This window comes from Heterocephalus glaber, unplaced genomic scaffold (assembly GCF_053883595.1).
Source record: "Heterocephalus glaber isolate CG9 unplaced genomic scaffold, H.glaber_assembly_v1.0 deba00000331, whole genome shotgun sequence".
Taxonomy (NCBI): Eukaryota; Metazoa; Chordata; class Mammalia; order Rodentia; family Bathyergidae; genus Heterocephalus; species Heterocephalus glaber.
In genome coordinates, this window is record NW_028258142.1 from 22,989,062 (window position 1) to 23,007,085 (window position 18,024).

At 45.7% G+C, this 18,024-nt stretch overlaps 1 protein-coding gene across 16 annotated transcripts in view; it reads right to left on the bottom strand.

The window, feature by feature from the left end:
- Znf532 (zinc finger protein 532) overlaps positions 1-16,748 on the bottom strand; it is a 118,101-nt gene extending 101,353 nt beyond the window's left edge. For 2 of the 16 annotated variants that reach the window (XM_004858414.4, XM_087192026.1), the window contains exons 1-3: positions 15,805-16,062; positions 14,186-14,267; positions 13,990-14,099 (exon numbers count right to left, since the gene is read on the bottom strand). The gene's annotated coding sequence lies outside the window, so the exon portion shown is untranslated. Of the gene's footprint in view, positions 1-13,989; positions 14,100-14,185; positions 14,987-15,040; positions 15,750-15,804; positions 16,063-16,543 lie in introns of those variants that run through there. The other 14 variants (XM_021239292.2, XM_087192028.1, XM_021239294.2 and 11 more) reach the window with 11 other exon arrangements.
- Between the last annotated feature and the right edge of the window lie 1,276 nt (positions 16,749-18,024).

Below are 18,024 nucleotides of genomic sequence, written 5' to 3' on the forward strand. Positions count from 1 at the left end.
AGTACTCCTAACCTTATAATGAGCTCTTTCTCTTTTTCCTAAGTTAGCTTAACAGCTCTATGTTCATCGAACGACCTCTATGACATGCAAACTCCAAACAATACAGTATTTGAAAGCTCTCCTGTATGAACCTTGCCTACAAAAAGCTACTGCTTCTCCTGATCCATATGCCTCATTTATGCCAGCTGGGCCACAAGCATCCTCTGACATGAACGCTGCCAGGGAAGGCTGGTTGGGGGTCAGTTATGCACTGACCTGGCTGTGGTACCTCCTACGGGCCTCCGTCACTCACCTCTTCACTCTCACTGTCACTCAGTGGACCCTCCCTTTTGGCATCATCTGTCACTCAGACCGCTTTGTGCTGTCCTGCACTTTCCCATGTCCATCTGTTCTGCATCTTGCACTCTCCCGGTTCCCGCCTGTTTCACTGTACTTATGACTGTCATACCTGTCCTGCCCTCTGATGGCCTCGAAGCTCCACTCCTAGGCTTTGACTCTTGGCTCTCAGCAAGCTCCAGTCGAGCTTCTGATCTGCTCCCCCAGCGACACTATGAACACACCCCCAACTAATGGGCACCTATAACTCCACTGCCTTTCTCCAGGGCTGGCCTCATGGCCTGTCCTGGCCTAACACCAGCATTATCCCCATTCTGTCAAACCCCACTCCACTCCCCTTCCAGCAAACCGTGATTCTGTAGCAGCCACGCCCATGGCCCCGAGCAGAGGCTCCCAACATGCCAAGCATGGATTCTGCCCCAAACAGGGAGATGCTGGGTTTAGCTAACAATTAATGAACTGAATTTGAAGTCCCAGACTCATGTTTCACAGGAGTTTTGTTGTCCAAATATCCAATTAAGAGCTAAAACTCAAACAGGAATTCTGTGAAATGGCAGGCTTTAGTAAACATGTGGGGGAGACAAACTACCTCATGTGACAGACATCATTTTATTGCCATAGCTGACTTAATCAACAGCCTTCACAAAGAAACCTGGCCAGGCATGGTGGCACACGCCTGTGATCCTGGCACTTGGGAGGCTAGAGAGTTCAAGGCCAGATTGAACTACACGGGGAGACCATGTCTCAAAAAACACAAGGGGGGAAAAAAAAGCAAGAAACCTACTAACTGAAGTCTTCTAGTCTCTTACAGCTCCAGCATTTATTACATCAACTCTTTCCTACAACTCAATTTCTTATTTGGCTGGGGGCCCAGGGTAATCATCACCAGGATAGCTGGACTCAAGGACTCAGTAGTGGCTATCTTCATCATGTGCCAATGCTGCTCTGTGAGGTGCCACTTCTGTAATTCCTATTCTTGGGAAAAGTCACAAGTCACCTCAATTCCTTGTCAGGAATAAGGGCAGAAACATGGTGAACTAACAGCTTTCAGTCCCCTGGGTACCAAATCCCTAACCGACCCAACCCAGCCAGTCACTCTCACGTGCTGACCTCAGCCTGACAGTATTCTTGACAACAAGCTGCAGCGGCACCTCTGCCACACAGCTCCTAGTCCTAATCTCAATATTAAAATTTTTTTGTCTTAGTAGACTACAGGTGCCAAGGAGTCCAATGGAAGGAGATATTAAAAGTGGAGTACGGCAGGGCCAGGGATTTAGCTCAGTGGCACCATACCTGCCTTGCAAGCACAAGGTCCTGAGTTCGATGCCTGGTACAAAAAACAAAACAAAGGGCCAGGGATTTAGCTCAGTGGTTCCGGCGCCTGCCACGCAAGCTCAAGGTCCCAAGTTCGATCCCTGGTACCAAAAAAAACAAAAAAAACAAAAAAACAAAACAACAACAACAACAAAAAACTGGAGTAAAGCAGAAACATACCATGAGGAATAAACTAAGGATCCAGTCAGATTTTGAGTACCTAGAAATCAGTGTTCCTGCCAGAACCGAGTATCTAGGACTACAAATCAGTTCTGGACCCATTTGCACTCACTGCTGGCATCATATGCCAAGCCAGAGGGTGAGTCCCTGTGGAGTTAGGCATAGCCTGGAGAATCAACTAGCTCTGGAAGCAAAGAAGCAGCAGGCCTGAGACCAAGAAAAACTGATACTCAGTGTGGTCCATGGACCAGCATTGCCAACATCAAGCTGCTTAGAAATACATGGGCCAGGGATTTAGCTCAGTGGTTCCAGTGCCTGCCCCGAAAGCACAAGGACCTGGGTTCGATCCCTGGTACCAAAAGAAAAAGAAAAAAAAAAAAAAATAAGAAAGAAATACAAAAGATTGGGGCCACCTTAGCTCTACTTAATCAGCAGCAGCATTTTAACAATATAGTGAATTAATGCAAATTAAAGTGTGAAAGTGCAGTCTAAACAATGGCACCCCAAGAACATCCTGGGTGATGGGTACAGAATACCAGTAGCACACGGAGCTTTTACAGGCCACAGCAATAGGAAGGCAATCAGAGCAGAAGTTCACCCTGGTTCAAATCTAGAGTCAGTCATCTACTAGTGGTCAAGTCTGTAGCCAGTCACTCCACCTCTCAGAGTCTTTGAGTCTTTTGGGCTTCGGGGGTTCCTTTTTTGGTTGTTATTTTGTTTTGTTTTTTGAAACAAGGTCTTGATATGCAGTTCAGGCTGGCCTTGAACTCACTATGCAGCCCAGGTGGGCCTTGAACCTCTTGACAATCCTCCTGTCTCAGCCTCCCAAGTGCTGGGATTACAAGCGTGCTCCACCACCCCTGGCAGCTCTGAGTCTTGATGGGGACATTAATTATACCTTACAGGGTCCAAGTCTAGAAACATGCAGTAACATGAAACAAATATTGCTTTCTTTCCATTCTAAAGTACACACCAACCCACCTAAGCTGCGTAGACCCTGTGACAGAGAGAGATGGCTTAGAAACACCCCTGGGGGAGAAAGGGCCAATCTACAATAGGACAAGTTTCTATAACACAGACACTCTAACATAATTATTACACTGTATTTTCCAATCCAAGGAAGAAATCAATGACATCAACAAATATGAATACTGCAGGACACCAGAAATTACACTGCTGAATTTGTTTAGATGTCCACCCAACGTTCTGGACTGTCACTGTCCAATATAAATACATGAAAGCCACATAGGTAGTTTTAAATCTTCTAGTAGTGGCTGGAGATTTAGCTCAGTGGTAACGTGCCTGCCTCACAAGTGCAAGGTCCTGAGTTCAAACCCTGGTATCACAAAAAAAAACAAAAACAAAAACAAACAAACAAAAATTCATTAAAGAAAAAAAATCTTCTAGTAGTCACAGTAATAAATTATGGGGCTGGGGAGTATCTATGTGGTAGAGTACATGCTTAGCACATGTAAAGCCCTGAGTTCAATCTCCAACAAAAAAATATTAAGAAGTTGTATTTACTCACAATATTATCATTTCAACATATAATCAACATTAAGAGCTAATGAGGGCTGGGGATTTAGCTCAGTGGTGCCGCCACTTGTCTCGAAAGTGCAAGGTCCTGAGTTCGATCCCCAGTACCAAAAAAAAAGAACTAATGAGATATTTTACATTATCTTTACCAAGTTTTCAAAACCTTGAGTACTGTACTTACAGCTCATCTCAATCAGGACTACCTACCTTTTGGTTGTTGTTGTTTTGTTTTGTTTTTGAGACAAGGTCTCACTACGTAGTTCAGGATGGCCTGAACTCACTACATAGCCCAGGCTGGCCTTGAACTCGTGGCAATGCTCCTGCCTCAGCCTCTGGAGTGCTGGGATTACAGGTGTGTGCCACCACACTGGGCTAGGACTTTTACAGGCCAAGGATTATAAATGTGAGCAGGACTACATACATTTCAAGAGCTCAGCAGCCATATCCAGCTGGTGGCTACTTGCCAGAGCAATTCCAGACATAAAATAATTATTTGCAGCTACCTTCCATGCACCTACTGTCATTCCATATCCCAGCATATGAACACTGAGTCACAGATAGTTATGTAAACATGGGAAGAAGACTTTTTGCTCACCTGGCATATTTTCAGTTACTGTTGTTGTACTGAGGACTGAAACCAGGGCCTTTAGGCTGAGCTCCACTTCCAGCCCTTCTTTCTATTTTACATTTTGAAACAGGGTCCCACTAAATCACTAAATTGCCACAGGCTGGACTCCAACTTTCAATCCACCAGCCTCAGCCTCTCAGAGTGCTAGGATTACAGGCATGCACCACCACACCCAGTCCTGTTTTTTTTAAACTTTAGCCAATATAAATTATACCAACAGACAACCTCAACAAGAGTCAACCATCAATTGGGCTAAATTTTTCTCAACAAAACAGTGTTGCAGTATAAGATTATAACAAAAAAAAATGTGGGCATCTTCAACTATAAACAAGTGAAATACACGCTACCCTCTTGCCTATACAGTATTTCACTCACTTTTATTTTACCGTTTTTTTTGGTACCAGGGATCAAACTCACAACCTTGCGCTTGCAAGGTAGGCACAGTGCTGCTGAGCTAAATCTCTGGCCCTCACTCACTTTTAACCTGATGTTGAAGCCCTAGAGACAGACAGAAGACACCCATTCTGTGCATTTTCATAGCCAAAAACAAACATCTAATTGCAAAGGAGGTGAGGTAGGACAAGAGACACAATACCAAAAAAAAAAAAAAAAAAAAAAACAGAGACACAATACCCTCCAAGACCAAAGGCGGGGGCGGGGGGGGGGGGCACTCTTCTAAGGCTGGGGATTTAGCTCAGTGGCACCGAACCTGCCTCGAAAGTGCAAGGTCCTGAGTTCGAACCCCAGTAACAACAACAAATAGGTCAATCTCCTAAAACAGGCAGACCAAGGAACACAGAATGGCTATGATTTTAGGAAACATATTCACTCAGCTAGGCATTTTATAGGTAATGCATCTTCATAACCATCCTCTAGAAAAGTATAGTTTGGAATTTAAGTAACTTGCTCCATGTCCTAAAGCTAGGAAGCAGCACAGGACAGTTTCTACAGTTGAGGATCAGGCAAAAGGTGGATGGCACCAAGTGTTCAGTAAAGGCATCTGAAAATCTGCCATCCTTTACCGCCCAGAGTTAACTAGGATAGTATGCACAACCTCAGGTCCCTGGCTTTCTCTTGCAGTCCTGCTACATGAAATCAGCAGAACTGATAAAGATCAGCTTACCAGTGAGTACCCATGTGAGGCTTAATTTGATTACCTCATGTTTTCAGGTTCATCTGTTAAAAGGATTATAAATGTGAGCAGGATGAAATACCATCAAAACACATACGATAAATTTTGAAAGGAGAGAGAAAGAAGTGAAGGGAACAGCTAGACTAGAGTCCAGATGCTGGGTTCCAGTTGTGGACATGCTATTCACTACCTGATGAGCCGTAGCCCCAATTTGGGCTCAGTAAAAAATGAAGGAAGGGCTGGGAGTGTAGCTCAGTGGTAGAATGGTTACCTAGCATGTGTGAGGCCTTAGGTTCGTTCCCAGCATTAAAAAAAAAATTTTTTTAATAAATTTTGGAGGACAATGAGGTAACTACAAATATATGAAGTATCTCTGGCTATGTGATGCTTTAAAAACAAGGCTTCAGCAGCACTTGGATGGCTGAGGCAGGAGGCTCGCCGTGAGTTGAGGCCAGCTTGAACTACATAGCGAGACCCTACCTCAAAAAACCAAAAATAAAAACAGAAGGCTTTGAAATTTCTGACCTATTTTTTTTTCAACAATCTAATACTTACTTTGCTGATCTCTAGAAAGAACTTAACCCTCAGAGAAGAAAATTATAAAATCAATACCAAGCCAGGCTCAGTGGTATGCACCATTAACTATACACCCTGAGAGTCTGAGGCACAAGGATTGCAAGTTCAAGGCCCACCTGGGCAATTTAGTGACTTAGCAAGACCCTGCCTCGAAATAAAAAATAACAAGGGTTGGAGCTGTAGCTCAGTGCAAAGGCCCTTGGTTCGACCTCCAGTAACTGGAAAACAAAAAATCAACAATACCCATTACCAGCCCCAAGAATCAACCTCTGAAAGGAGAGGTTTGTGTCCCAAAAAGAAAAAGCTGATGTTGAGAAAGCAATCAAAAACAACAACCCGGGGGCCGGGGATTTAGCTCAGTGGTTCCACCGCCTGCCTTGCAAGCGGAAGGATCCGAGTTCGATCCCCAGTACCAAAAAAAAAAAAAAACCCTCCATATATCTTTAAGTCTCTATGGACCATTCCAGATGCCTTGAAGCTCAAATTAAAGTTGTAATAACTGACTAAAAAGAAACAATGCAAAACCAGAATTTCTGGCTCTAAAGAACATTAAGGAGATCTTTGGTAGGAAATATGTGGGACAGGTAAGAAAATCACTCAGGGTTTGTCTAAAATCATTTATTTCAGTCTCCAGATGTAGATTAAACAGAATTTGTTCTACCTCCTCATTCTAAAACAGTCAGAATTTAGAACTTCCTTCCTGTAGGAGAGGATTCCAAAAATTCTTTAAACTACGTTTATTTATTGTCAGATTTTTCTCAGCATCACTTTCAATTTACTTTACTTTTCTTCTCCTTTCCAAGAATACATAAAACACAAGTATTTCTCTATTTCTTCTCTGTTTCAATTGGTAACCTCACCCTAGTGCCCAGTAAAATTGCTTTAAGTCTTTTCAATTTCTAGAGCTGTCTCTGATGCATATAATGGATTTCCTTCTCTTTGTGCTGACCAAGTCAGGAAAAACCTGCCTAAACTGGAAGGCCCTTAGTGTCTCTCAAATCTCGCCACCATACATTCTCCCCTGACAGTCAGTCACCAGTTAACCTCAACAACATCAGTTTTTGAACTGCTCAGCCCAAGCTGTGCCCTCTGGGGCTCCCTCTCCTCCTAGCCCCAACACCCTATAACACTTTCCATGCTCCCCAAGGCAGAACAGCCTACTAATAAGGCCAAGTTCTACATCCCACCTCTACTACCATTCATGATCAGGGATCCTTGGCCAGAGTCTCTGCCTTGGTTTCCCCATTGGTACCATGGTGATATCAGCATACAGCTCATTTCATTCTTTCAGTATTAAACAAGATAGCATGAGTAAAGGCCATCATACACTGTTTACTTTCTGGAACCGTTCTGCTTTCTGATTTATCTTTTTTTTTTTTTTTGCAGAGCTAGGGATCACACCCAGGGCTTCTCACATGCAAGGCAAATGCTTACCACTAACCCACACCTCCAGCCCTTCCTCAATTTTTGAAGCATGTATTTTAAGTTCTTTAGTTGCCTATTCCTCTTCATTTGTCGATTTTACTACATAAGCTATTATCTTAGGGACCCAAAACTCAGTGTATTTTACACTTTTCTTCTATCATCTCTGTTCTATGTTAATTACAGTAGTCCCCCCTTCTCTGTGACTTAACTTTTTGAGGCTTCAGTTACCCAAGGTCAACAGTGGTCTAAAAATATTCAATGAAAAATCACAGAAATAAACAATTCATAAGTTTTAAAGAAACTTTCTAATAGTATAGTAATAATTGTCTTATTTATTAGTTATTGTTAATTTCTTACTGTGCCTAATTTACAAATTAAACATTATAGGTATGCACGTATAGGAAAAAACATGATACATATGGGGTTTAGTACTATCCAAGGTTTCAGGCACCCACTGGAAGTCTTGGAATGTGTCCCCCAAGGAGAAGGGGACACTACTGTCCTCTCAATCTAGGCCTTGGCTCCACATAGCCCTCCCGAATTCCAGGCTGTCAGAGCACAGGTGCAAAGGTCACCTCCACGGGCAACTGAATCCAAATCTGAACGCACATCGAACCCCTTCAGCTCTACTCTGCTCAACCTCTTCTGCCTCTGACCTGGCCATCTCAGGGACAAAGATGTCAGTGGCCAAGCAGCCCGAGATGGCGCTTCCGGAGCATCTTCCACTGCTTCCTCCCCATCGTTCCTCACATCTGCTCTGGTGCCCTCCGAGACTCCATCCCCGCGAGCCACACCTAGGATCCACAGCCCTGGTGGGACCCCAGGACTGCTGCAGGGGCTCCCTCATCCGACTTCTCTGCCTCCAGCCTCACAGCCTCCACTCCATCCTCCAGGGTGCTGTCCGCGGGCCTTGGTGACGACTGCACAAGTGCACACTGAAAGGGACCCTACCGAAGGACCTGCCGCGCATGGCCCTTGCCCGCCTCCAGATGCACCAACAACGAGGAGTCCCACCCCGCACGCACTCTGAGCTCTCAGCCTCCCCATCGCCCGCCACACTCCCACTGGTATTTCCTGGCTCAGCTCCCCGCAGGGGCTCCTCCCCAACACTGTGGCATCAGGTGACCAGTCACATTCCTCTCATAGTTTTTGTAGGCTACTTCCCACTGGATTTTTCTCTCTGGTTTCTTCTTCCCTCTGGATTCCCCGGACCTAGCACAATGCCTGGTCATCAGGAAACAGTATCTGTTAAATGGCTGTAAGAATCCCCAAATTATTCCACCACCTGCCTCGCAAGCACAAGGTCTCAAGTTCAATCCCCAGTACCAAAAAAACCAAAAAAAAAAAAAAATCCCCAAATTAACATCATTTACCATTCTGGAGCTCTATACCACCATTACTTCTATTTATTCTTCTGGATCTTGAAAGCTATTTTGACCTTTAAAAAAAAAAAATCTTTCTAAATCTTCCCTCTTCGTTGCTTTGGGAGTACTTAAATATTTTCACTTCCTTACAGAGGTAGGGATCAAAGCTCAATTAAGTTGAAAGGCTGAGGCAGGAAGATGGCAAAGTCAAGTTCAGCCTGGGATAACCAGTGAGTTCAAGGCTGGCCTGTACTACAATACCCTGTCTTAAAAAATAAAAACAAAACAAAAAAGCTGAATAATACTTAATAATGACTTCAAATATCAGAATATCACCAATATTTTAGCAGTTGATAAATCAATTGCAATTAGGTTATTTACACACAACCAAAATTTCAATAAAGATCTTTAGTATTACTTTCCTGAATTTCAATTCTATTATTGCATGATGTTTTAATGAACCTATAGACAAATGTAGAAATTAAACTGCCAAATGTTTCTGAAGAGTTAAAAGTAACTACTGAAGTAAAACAGGGTATTTTACCACTTGCAGCTTTTTGTTTCCACTTTTGCTAATTCCGATTAGTTCAGGGTTATAAAGCATGTCATCCTATTAGGGAGTATTCTATTATCGTGATCATCTCTCAAGCCTTTTCATCGTTTACCCCTTTCTCTTTTCTGAGAAATTCCAACTACAGCTGTCAAGGCCAGATCTTTTCTGTGAGTTAAGATGAGCTGAATTTACTTTCAAACACACTTTTAATTCTTATAAAGAATTTACTTTCAAACACACTTTTAATTCTTATAAAAACACCATAAAGCCGGGAATTTACCTCAGTGGTTCTGCCACCTGCCTCACAAGGACAAGGTCCCAAGTTCGATCTCCAGTACCAAAAACAAACAAACAAACAAACACTCTAAGACCCAGGCAGACAGCGCCAAGTATTTGCCAAGAGAAATGAAAACTTATACTCAGGAGGCTGAAGCAGGAGAATCACTTGAGCACAAGGGCTCAAAATTAATCTGGGCAGGGCTGGGGATTTAGCTCAGCGGTTCCGGCGCCTGTCCCCCAAGCGCAAGGTCCTGAGTTCGATCCCCGGTACCAAAAAAAAAAAAAAAAGATTAATCTGGGCAATACAGCAAAACCAAAACAATAACAAAGGGCTGAGGATTTAGCTCAACGGTGCCACTGCCTGCCTCCCAAGCGCAAGGTCCTGAGTTTGATCCCCAGTATCAAAACAAAAACCAAAACCTCATATTCACACAAAAACCTACACAGTACACAAATGCTAACAGCAACTGTTTTCATAATCACCAAAAATTGGAAAGAGTTCTAACGTCTTCTAGTGATGAATAAACTGTGGAACATCGACACAGTGAAATATGATACTAACCAGCAATAAAAAAGTATTGACACATAGAATAAAGATGAATCGTGTTCGCTCCGGCAGCACATATACTAGAATATAGATGAACCACATATGAATTTTTTTGGTTTGGCTTTTTTTTTTGACACAGGGTCTTGCTTTGTAGTCCAGGCTAGCCTTGAACTTGCAGTGATCCACCTGCCTCAGCCTCCAGAGAGCTGGGATCACGAGCATGTGCCACCATGCCCAGCCATTCACAAATGCCATTTTGCCAAGAAGCCATTTATATGACATTCTGGAAAAGACAAAACAATAGGAACAGGGCCAGGGATTTAGCTCAGTGGTTCCGGCGCCTGCCTCGAAAGCACAAGGTCCCGAGTTCGATCTCCGGTACCAAAAAAAACACACACACACAAAAACAATAGGAATAAAGAATAGTGTTCCTATAGTAGGACACTGACTGCCAGGGGTGAGGAGCCAAAATACAAAGGGGCAGGTGGGTATGGTGGCACATATAGTCCCAGAACTCTGAGAGGCTGAGGCAGGAGGATTCCAAGTGTGAGTTTAGCCTGGGCAACTTAGCAAGGCTGTCTCAAAATAAAAAAAATTAAAAAGGGTTGGGGATATAGCTCAGTGTGAAGGCCTTCAGTTCAACAGGGAGACAGGGGGCACAAATGACAATGAGGCAGCAGAGGAAATTTTGGCATGATGGGATTATTATGAATTGATTACGATGGTAAATACATGACTATACATATGTCAAAAGAACTGTATGCCATAAAGTAAATTTCACTGCATATAAATTAAATTTTTTACAAGGTCATTCTTGTCTGACACAGTGGTACATGCCTATAATTCCCACTACTCAGGAGGCTGAGGCAAGAAGATTGATAAATTCAAGGTCTGCCCCTGAGCAATTTAGAGAGACTGTCTCAAAATAAAATTTTTAAAAGGGGTGGGGATGTAGCTCAGTGGTATAGCACTTGCCAGCATGTACATGAGGGCCTGGGATCGATCCCCTGTACTGTAAGTTAGCTGGGCATGGTAGCACATGCCTATAATCACAGCACTCTGGGAAGCTGAGGTGGGAAGATCGAAAGTTGAAGCCTACTGTGGGCAATTTAGCAAGGACAGCCTCCAGATAAAAAGCACCACTGATGTACTTTAGTGCAAAAGGATTCAATCCCCAGTACCACCAAAAGAAGAGTTAATTTTTGCTGGGGACAGTGGTGCATGCATATAACGCAGCAGAGATAGCAGTATCACAAAAGCGTAGGCAATTCAGTGAGATCCTGTCTCAAAATAAAAAGGGATGGGGGTACAGCTCAATGGCAGAGCATTTACCTAGCATGCACAAGACCCTGGGTTCCATCCTCAGTATGACACACACGCAAAAGTCAATTCTTTAACCATGATTTATTTGGTTAAAGATTATCCCTAAAATATAATTACCACAAAGGTACAGATTTCTGAAGGGTCTATCATGGCTGCTATTCTTGTTTTGCTGGTGCGTATTGGAAGAAGAGTTCTTTGAGGATTGAGGAAGGAGCAACCCAAATGTCTTTCAGATCCCTTCAGCTTCCCTTGTACCGATGTCCTTTTTAAGGTTCTACATGAGGGCAGCCTCGGCACCAGGTGTGCATAGTGGAGTTCTACGAGGGATAGGAGAAAGGTTATTCAAAAGCTACCGAGGACAAAAAAAAAGCCACCTAGGACAAACTGTACTCCACAGCAAAGCCCAAGAAAGCATTTCAATGGAACAAATTCATCCAAGTCAAAGGTATAAGCAAAATATTCCACTTACATGTTGGCTACTCCTTCCTAGACCTTCCTTAAAAATGAGTCAAGTGGGGGAAGGGGGTCTCTGAGAGGAAGGAGGAAAGAGAACAGAGGGCTCCCGAAGCAGGTTAGGCTGAGATTTCTCAAAGCCCTGCATCCAGCGTTCCTTACCAGGGAAAATATGACTCAGTTTCAGGCAAAAGATAAAACAAACAAGGGTTCAACACCCAGTTACACTTTCTTTCCAGTATATTCTGGGCCAAACCCACACATTCCTGCAGCAAAGGGAATGGCCCACAGGTCCTCCTCAGAGACTGCCCCAGGCACTCCCAGCCAGGCGCCAAGCTCAGGCTCCAGCACAGGCCCCAGGCCCAAGTGTGGGTGCCTCGGTGTTCCTTCCTGGCTCACTCAGGAAGGAGCATGCCCTTGATTATTCTCCGCTCAGGGTTCTTCTCCAGGAAGACCTGGGCCTGCCACATTGTTTTACTCCAGCATGAGATCAACACCTGGGGCAAGCCCCAGTGCAGAATGAGCTCATGGCTGCTGCCTGAAGAGCCAGCTTCCTAACCTTCAGCAACATTTGCAGCTGGAAAGACTGGCTTAAATGCAAAACGAATGCTATTTTCAAGAAGACTCTAGGGGGAGGGGGAAGAACAAAGCTGAAAACCTCCAGGAGAGTAAACCAGAACATTCCATGACATGCTGTGCCTAAAAAGGTTTTTAAAATATTTTTCTCAAGAAATAATCATTGCAAGGGGTGAACTGTCGAAGTTAAATAAAAATCACCGACTCTACAAAGACAAGAATGAAGGACTAAATGATAAAACAGCTTATTGTATTAAGCTAATTAAGGTTTATCATATTAACCATCTGAGTTTTAGTTGGCACCATAAATGCAGGAGCAGCATATCATGCAACATGGATTCAGATCTGCTATGCAAGCATATTTCTGCCACAGTCATCCACAGAACCTCTGGCAGTCGAAAATGAGGTAGAATTGAAAACCAATTTTAGCACAGTGATTTGCAAAGAATTTTGTTCCATCATGTAAGCTATTTACTGGTATATCCGTCTGAGATTACATTTATCTCCATTAAATACTACATAAAGTATTCCAAGCTAACCATGCACTCTTGTTTCTCCTTTTGCCAGTTTCATCACACAGGCGATGTTCTGCAGCCAAATGAAAAACATTTCAACAATAAAAACCCTTGCATAGTTAACACCCTTCACTGCAGATATGCCCACCAATTGCCAGCACAAAACTTAAGCCATTTCAAAGATCCTGGGCATTTCTGAAAAGACTATTCTGCTGAACACAGGAACAAAATACCCACTTCAAAATGAGGGAGAAATTTATTTGCAATCGTGTCTTCTATGAGCTCCTCTTGACTGTACCTCTACCAAGCCAGCAGAAAGGCAGAACCAGTTCTGTTGCTGAGCTCATGTTGGATCTGACTCTGGAGTGACTGGTTTCCTGTTTGGGGAAGTTGCAATTCTTTTCACAAGGAACCCCAAGGCAAAATGTTTAGTGTTCCCCTGAAAGCTCCCACAGCCTTTGTTCTTCACTTTGCTACACTCCTTACCGCTTTCTCTTCTCTTCTCCTGCTCTCTTCTATTCCCCAACCTCTGGTTTGGGAGGGTACATGAAAATGCCAGCTCAAATCTAACTGCAATCATCTGAGGCATAGACATTTCTACCACCCATTACAGTAAAGCTGTGAGTTAACAGGCACCTTTGCACAGATGAAGCCAGACTACCCGATTTCCTCCTGGTCTTGCATTAGTATTCTACATTAAAATGTATGCCACAAATAACCCAATGGCAAACTCACCGTCAACTGCCCCCAAAATCAATAAAAGACATTCCACCACTTGACTCCAAGTGAAAAGCCTTTCAGGTTAACACAGAGCATGGTAAAAGAAAGGTGATGAATGAACAAAAGGCGAATCTACCTCCAGGCTCCTCAAATCCTAAAAAGGTGGCTAGGCTGCCTCGATTTGGTGAAGCCCTTCCTTTTCTTACAATCATCAGGAAAACGCTCCATGTGTACTGCTTCAGCCTTATGCAAAACAGCCTATTCTCCACGAGGCCCTACCGCCTACTATTCTCTAAACTTGCCTCTTTCCAGGCAGGACATGCGATTTTAATGAAGGCATTCAGATTTCACCTTGATAGCAATACCTTCAAAAAGTCACTCGAAATCCCATTAAACGTGGAAAACATTAAGAGTATTTCTTCTCCACTCTGAACCTGGTTTTATCTCCAGGGTATCAATCCACTGTTAAGTCTGTGTATGAATGGATCTGCAAATAAATGCTTAAATTCATGCTCAAAATAGCATATCTCACCTTGTGAACCTTGACCTTTTGGAAAGACTTTGGATCAGTGTTCAGTTACTGTCACACGGTTGCATTCTCTGCAAATATGAAAGGGTTAAAAGCAGCCCCAGTCAACAGGCCTACAAGGGAAAAAAAAAGACAGCATGTATGGCTAACAGCATCATTGGAACGCATTTATGCTCATTTCCTAGAACAACATTGTTACCTTTTGGCCTTCATAATAGTCAGAAGTATCCCAAACACCCTTTAGTAGCTTCTAAAAGGAAAAGCACAAAACAGAACATACCCTGCAAGAGAAAAAAGGCATGCAAAGTAGCATTCTTCAGCAACAAACAAACTACCATTACAAATCCATCAGTTCATTCTGGTTTGGTTTTGTTAAAAACAGAAAGAGAGAGAGAGACTGCATAAACCAAGTGTCCCCACCCTAGCAAGGCACATTTTTTTTCTTTAATAAGGGTCATAAATCTCAGCTCCTTGTCCATCCCTTAAGCAAAAGAAAAAGGCAGGAAAAGCCCAAGTAATCTCAGACCCTGCAAACCTGCACCTTTTTCCCCATCGTCTCTATAGAGGATCTTTTAGGGCTCCATTAGTCACGTACCAGTGCTGTGTGGTGTCTAAGTGTGCATTCACATACTGTGTTGGGATGGCACCTTCCTGCAAGCTCCTCTGCTTTTGGCTGCCATGAAGGGAGGAAGCTGCTATCCCACTGTAGTAGCTCAGTGACTGCATTGTGTTCAGGAGCTGATCTGCCTCAAACCAGTTTCAGCCGGTTCTGGTCACCCTACATAAAAAAGCTATGGCAACCCTCGCTGAGTTGCCAACAAGTCCCTGAAAATCATCAGCACCAGGGGGATCTCACTGGGGGTTACCTCTCCCTTTGAGGTCTTTCTGAGGAGGGGAAGGTCATCGTGTGTCCCCACCACCACCACACAAGCAAACAGCCTTGGAAATGCTCACCTCACCAGCCCCCCAGAGCCCCTTAGGGCGCATTCCCCCTCCCCTCCACCCCGAAGCCCTCCAGACACTGTTTCCCCCTCCTTCTCCTTCCCCCACTTACCTCCCACAACCTGGCTCAGATCTTTGTGTACGTGTGTGTCAGTGTGTGTTCCTTGTGTTGGTGGCTGACAAAGAGCCCCCAAGAAAGCAATCTATGTGTGTCTCCTCACACAGGATGCGTCGGCTGCGAGCCGGCCTGGCCTCCTAGCAGAGCGGTGCTGGCTTGTTGACCAGGCTCCTCTCTGCCTGTCACCCCCACCCCACCCAGCCCCCTCCTCCCTTCCGTCCTTCTCCTTTCTCTCCCAGCCCTGTCACCACCACCAGCAGCCCCCCCAATCTCTTCCTCCTCCTCCAACCTTCTCTTCTTTCAAGCACCTGGGGTGGGGGGGAGTCCAAATCCTTTCATCTCGGGGTACAACACTGGGGATGTATGGGGCGTGGGGGACCAGTGAAGCAAAGCAGTGGGGGAGAGGGGGCACACCGAGGCCTTGCTAAAATCATCTGTACACAGCCAGAGCTGGAAGGGGGAGGCAGCGGGCCGGCGCTCACGTGGCCCCCTCTAGAACCGGTGGGGCCTAGCCAAACTGGCCCTTCCTCGGGCCCCCCAAGGAAACCGGCGGGGCGCAAAGGCCAGCTGTCCCGTGCGCGAGGGTAGAACAGGCCACTGCAGCAGGCCGTGGGGCCTGCGCCTCGCGCGCTCACCCCGACCCGCAGGGGTGGCACGAGGGGCCGGCGCCCCTGCCTCGCTGTCCCCGGCGCCCACCCGCGCCCCTCGCTGCCCGGCCGCCCCGGGTTGCCCCCGCGCAGAGGCGAACACACACCCACCCCCTGCCCGGGGTTGGCCTCTTCGCAGCGGTCAAGCCCGGGCGTCTGGGCCGCAGCTCGGATGACCTTTGTTCTGCGCGGCGCCGCCGGCGGCTGCTGCTGCAGGGGCCGTTGCTGCTGTCGTCGGAGCGGCGGCGACGGCGGCGGCTTCCATGTTACGGGCGTGTCGGCTGCATTCGCGCTGCCGGGGTCTGTGTGTGCGTGTGCGGTGGAGCGGCCTCGCCCGCCGCCGCCCGCAGCCACCCGCCACCGCCGCCGCCGCCGCCGCCGCCGCCGCCGCCGCGCGGCCTCGCCGAGCGCCCGGCCGCCCTGCGCCTCCCCGGGCCCGCGCTCTAGGCCGCGCGGCGGCGACAGCGGCCGGCCTGCCGCACCGGGGCCTAGGCTGGGGTGCGGGCCCGGGCGGCGGCGGCGGGCAAACAAAAGGGAGCGCGGCGAGGGGGAGGGGGCGGCTCGGGGGAAGGGAGACCCGGGGGGACGCGGCGGCGGAGCGCGAAGCCCCGCGGCCGCTGCCGCCCCGAGACCGGCGGCGGCGGAGAGGCGCCCCGCAGACCTGCCAAGCCTCGCCCTTACGGGGCCGCCGGCTTCAGCTTCGCCCGGGATCGCAGAGCCGGGGGGTGGGTGGGGGGGGCGGTGGTGGTGAGGGGACGGAGGGAGGGCTGCTTTTCTTTTTTTTTTTTTTTTCAAACGACATTTCAGACTCTCACCCAGTCCTTTTCCATGGCCCCAAGCCGCAACTTACTCGAGTGGAAGGAAGCAAGGCCTCGCCAAAGATGGTTGAGAAAGACCGTGAGCCTCTACCCAGGCAGGATCTTGAAGCCAAGGTGGTGTTCTGTTCTCGTAATGGTGGCAAATAAGTAAGAAGAGAGCACGCTATCTTCAGAGGAATTAAATCTGAAATTCTCCCCGGAGGTGGAAGAAGGGGCTCTCCTCTGGTTAGTGGTTTGGAGCCCTTTTCGCCTTAAACTGAGCCACAAAAGAATGGAAGACACCCCCTGGGGTGGGGAGAAAGCCCTGGTGTAAAAGACACACGTTTTTGCGTTCAGAGAAAAAGCCACTGGGGCCAGATTGAAACATGGCATGTTCTGTTCATGTAGGGTTTTTTCTTTAAATGGAATGATATTGAGTAAACAAGATGTTAATAGCTGGGTCTTTAAATTCTAGACGGGAAATGGTGTGCAAATGTAACAAGCACATATTGTACATACAGCAGGTGGTCATGGCTTACGGAACACAAAAAGATACATGTATAAACCCACCAAAGGCCACGAAGGGGAATAATCATAACCCATCCTAGAGCGAAACAATGTATTTCCATTCTCTATGAGGTGAACTGTTTTCCAGCCCCATGTCCCGGTTCCAATGTTGTTCCCAGACATGCATGCCATTGGAAGGTTTTTAAAACGACAGAGAAACCTCCATGCCAAGCTAATTTTGCTGACACTGGAAATAGGACAAAATGGAAAGATCTGAAAAAATGTCACCGTTGCCTCTTAAAAAGGCACACTCCTGTTTGATCTGACCCTGAAGACACTAATAGCAGGGGAGTAGCAGTGAAGACCCAGCGCAAGAAGCATTCCTATGTGCTTTATTTTAAATTAGATTGATTAATGTCTGCAAAGTGTGCAGAAAAGTTAAAAAAAATCTCAGTAGTCCTTTCTCTTGCATTAACTTCCATTGAGGAAGCCATTGTTCTCGTTATAGGGGCAACATATGATGTAAATATCAAGTAGGTTGGAGGGACTCTTTAGTACTTTTCATACAAAAGATTGGAATTACTGTCTCACAAAAGAGTTTTTAATTTCAAACAGCAAATTGTTTGGAGCTGCACATAAATTGGAATGCATCTGTATATATTTGCACGTTTAGAAAGACCTATGTAATCTGCAAATTTTGCTGGCCACAGCAACACATTTATCAGTGTTACAAGATGATGAAATTGAAAGTCTCATCTTCTTTAGCCTGAAAACAATGCCAGTACTCTGTGTGTTGAGTTTCCACGTTACCTGGGCTTGATTTCATTTGAAAGGAAGCTTTTTTATTCTCCCAAAGGTGGCCCTTTGTTAATATGCATGCAAAAAACAAACATTATGTGCACTGAAGAGTATGCAATGACCTTGCTAATTTGAGATCTTGATACACTATGGATATAATAATGTATTGAGTTTCATAGTATACATACCATAGCAAATCCTAGGTTTCATAGATTTGGAATCTTTGTTT